The 4255-nt window shown below is 33.3% G+C and overlaps 2 protein-coding genes across 6 annotated transcripts in view; both read right to left on the bottom strand.

The window, feature by feature from the left end:
* LOC109539280 overlaps positions 1-1821 on the bottom strand; it is a gene marked incomplete at its 5' end in the record, with an annotated part of 6882 nt that extends 5061 nt beyond the window's left edge. Inside the window, 2 exon segments of the mRNA XM_019906932.2 lie at positions 500-580; positions 1693-1821.
* Positions 1-4255, bottom strand: part of LOC109539240 (lysine-specific demethylase 3B) — a 56113-nt gene that overhangs the window by 11521 nt on the left and 40337 nt on the right. The window lies entirely within an intron of this gene.

Here is a 4255-nt window from a genome sequence, read left to right as displayed (position 1 = left end):
AGGAATTTGTTTGCACCCTGTTGAGTAAACAGCACATTTTCTATTACCATTAATAACCGAGAGAACATGTGTAAACACCGAAATTTGGGTACCCGGAGTATTTTGTACCTTTAAAAATTTAAAATTCCCGCTTCTAACTAGCTTCCTGTTGCACCTGTACTTCTAGATACCTGTTTTTACCGGCAAAGCTTCCGGTTATTGACGGTCAGCCGGTTGTAGCGCAACGCGGTTCCAAGTTTTAACATTATACCGCCACCTCTCTTATTTTACTTTCTCTATGGTCAGAAGCTTTCAAATTAGGCAGGTAAGAAATCCTTAAAATTATCAAAAATTCCTGAACTAGGTGAAACTTAGTTAAGCGGATGATAAAGTTGGACGGTGCAGCAGATTAGTTTTAAGTGTCGCTTAAGTATTTAAGTGACGTTGATCGTTGAGTGATAATTGCACACTTCAAATTGACAGATTTGCATACGAAGGAAATATTCAATGTTATTGTTACCTGATATTTTCTTCAAGAGTTGATAACAATGGTTTCTTTCTTCTTTAACAGATTGGATTTGAATGGATTTTCAAGTTTGCCCTAGAAAACATAAAGTAAACGACAATGAACCAACCATTTCAAATAAAAGGAACCTCAATCGGCATACATACAAGGTTCTAATAGTGCTAAAAATGCAGATCATCCATAAACTTGTAGAAAAAACATTTTCTAACTTTTGAAAGGGTCGTTTGAACATGTTCAAACGACCCATTATTGAAAATGAGATTTTCTTTTTTTAAATCTTGTTTTAAGAACTAACAATTGATTCGATTATTGGACGCACAAAATTGAACCTACGATCCATTGCCCACTGCAATAGTTTTTGACATAGATAGACGATTTTTTTGAAACATTTCGGGACTCAAGTTAAAGCTTCTGATTGAATGCGGTTAAATTACTTCCTCACACGTGTTTTTCTTTTCTTGTTTTGAGCGCCCTTGCATGGAATGTTATACGTCAATGTCAGGCTCCAGGTGATTCACAAATTCAACAGAGTGCAATGTTGCCACTTATTTCATCCATGCATCATTATTTATACTTGAACTTTGCGAGAAGGCAAATTCCCTTTAAGCAAATGCCATATATTGATTAAGGAAACCGTTTTGGCTTAGTTTAATTTGTTTTAGTATTGGATTGGTTTACTTAGAATTATTTTTTTTCTCCTACAACACTTTGTCGCGGTTCAGTCTGGCAACGCTGCACAAAGTTTATAAATATTTTCAGCTATGATTCTATGGACAATCCGATTTTTTTTGCACTAAAACTACCGTCGTTTAAGTGTACGTAAAGGCAAAATGAAAAAGAACGCAAACATCCGAAAAACATAAAGTACATGAGCACCTTACTGTGATACCACAAGGCCATGTGGGCCAGTTTACACCAATGTTGTCTGCATAACAAAGTTTAAATATTCACTTGACTTAATCCAGCAAACAACTACTACATTCACTAGCCGAATATAATCTAATATTAAAGAAATCAGTTAGTTAACTATCTTTAGGATGAGTAGGTAGTAAAGTGCGCCATTATCCACAACAATTGCACAACAAACATGGCAAATAAAAGATCATTTGGTCCAGCACATTTTGACACAAATTGTTAACAAAGCAAAACATGTTAGAGTAATAATTCAAAATACAAGCAGTACTTACATTTAAACCAATTGATTAAAAGCAGGGAGGTAGTTCAGGTTCAACTTAGGAACCCCACACGTTTAACACACCACTGACCACTTCTCTTTAACTGTGTCTGTCTAACCAGTCTGTGGTCTAACCATAGATCTCCATATGTATGTCACAGATCTGACAGTCTGTGGTCCAGCGTTGCCAGGTCCGAAAATCGAATTTCGACAGATAAGCTCGACATCTTTCGGTAGATATCGTAAAAAGTCAGTAGACTCATTTTTCTTTCATTTTTAAGGGCTCCACAAAATCGCACGTTTTGCAAACTTGAATTTTTATGAACTTCCAGCAATACTAAAATAAGCATAGGTGTCAATAGGTATATTTATAATATTTCTTTAAAAAGGTCAACACATTGTTAACAAAAATAAAATAATAAACACACAAAAAAATAAAATCTTCATCATAAATATTACTAATAAAATTATTAATACTAATTTCACGAACTAAACACTTCTTCCTTTTAAATAAAAATATCCTCAGTATTCCAAATTATCCTTATATAAGATATTTTCATTCATAGATAACACAAGCTTATCTTCAGTTTCAAAACTATGACAATTGTCGCTACCAATATATCTCTTGGTGTGAAGTAAAGATGAAATTGTACTAGTTTTAACTTATTTTTCAACTTAGTTTTTATTAGATTAACTTGTGGAAATACCCGTTCTAGATTGACTGATGAGTGAGGCAGAATAAGCAAGTTACAAATAAAATTCATTAAAATTGGAAACATGAATATGTATCATCTCCATATCTCAATATTTCATCCACTGTAAATTTTTTAAATTTTATTTATTATTTTTCGGTAAAAATCCGTATCGATAGATCGGTAGATTCCTTGACAAATCGGTAGACCTGGCATCTCTGCCGTGGTTCGACATGAACTGACACTAGCATTTTAGCCAACTTGACTCCTTGTTTAAATGACATGCGCAAGTTAGTTTGGGGTTCGTTGGTAAATACGAACTTTACCAACACAAAATATCCCCGCTATGGGGGTATGTTCTGTGTTTACCAAAACCAATTAACTCCATACCAATATCATACAATAGTGAGTAGGGATCATAGAGAAAGTAAAGTAATTTTACTTACTCTATGGTAGGGATGCCACAAACCAGTACTTTTCAGTCACAGGTTCCAAGTGTGACTGTTCCAAGCTCGTACCTGTTCCAAGTATCTGTGATTTTTAGTCACATGTTATTTTGGCCCATGATAAATATTGGTTTGTACCTCAAACCGGGCTGAAGCGTATTTTGAGTCCAGTCGGATTAGGCTTTAAAAGGCCTGTTTCGGGCACTGAAAAAATGATGGAAAAAGATTATTGGAAGTTGTTCGGAAGGATGTCAGAATATTGAGACAATAGTTTGTGCTCGATTTCCGGCTGTGGAACATTGTTTATAAACAATTATTTATAAATAATTAAAGACAGTGCGAAAGCCCGTTTTTTGTGCATAATTGTTGAACCGTTGATGCTATTGAAAAAAAATTTATCCTTTCTTTCAAGTATTAAAAATACCTATGATATCAGATAAACTACATTAAAATCCGTTCATTAGTTTACTCAAAAATAAAAAAAAGCCGTCGATTTCAGCGTTTTGTTAATTTTCAATAATTAATTTAGATTTGTTTCACGCAAATGGTACCATAACTTTTTTTGGTCAGTCAGTAATGAAATTTTCATTTACTGTACGTTGTAGTATAACTCTTTGCGAGTAAAATACAGCCTCAGAGGTCTCTCCGACGTCTCAAGAAAAATGTATTTAGAATCTAGCAGGAGCCCTTTTTACATATCAAATAGGAATGAACAAAAAGTTATGAATATTTGGAACTAAAATTTATACCACTTATAAAGTATACCAACCCAGATAGCATTTGATATTCTATGAATATCCCAGAATGTTCAAAAAATATACAGAACATTGCGGGAATATACATGCATGTATATTCATCAAAGTTCATAAAAGGTATATCCTAGATATGTACATATATGTACATGTTGGGTATATGTGCAGATGAACATGCCAGGTATGTGCATATTGTGTATATGTGCAGGTGAATATACCTAGTATGTTCAAAACAAATATTCCGGTAATATACATGAATGTATATCTACGGTATATTCCAAATTCCAAAAGGGCATGCATGTAAGAGTAAATCTTCTTACTACTAAAACCTGAGACCCTTATGAAAAACTGAAAATATGCTGTTTTGATTATCAAATTAACAAAATTTGTCGAAAATAAATTTTGCGTGCCCGCAGCAGCAGGTAAGGGCACGTACAAGTAAATTATTTTTTACTTCTAACTTGAGTAAGCCACCGTTATTTAATTTTTTTCCTTATTGAGAAAGAAATAAATTAGTATATTACAGCTTACTTATTACAGCCCTAGTACCATTTTATTTATGTTTAGACTTAAATTCAAAAATAGTACGAGCTCTCAAATTATTTGCATTGTTTCTTCTTATCCTAGTTATTTATTTGGAAAAAAATTATGGTTCTGAAAAGAACCGATTTGTGTTTGATTAAGTA

This window comes from Dendroctonus ponderosae, unplaced genomic scaffold, assembly GCF_020466585.1.
Source record: "Dendroctonus ponderosae isolate FM_Combo_2020 unplaced genomic scaffold, Dpon_F_20191213v2 Dpon_F_20191213_7, whole genome shotgun sequence".
NCBI classification, from domain to species: Eukaryota; Metazoa; Arthropoda; class Insecta; order Coleoptera; family Curculionidae; genus Dendroctonus; species Dendroctonus ponderosae.
Note: the sequence above shows the minus strand (reverse complement) of the source record. Positions and strands in the feature narration are given on the sequence as shown.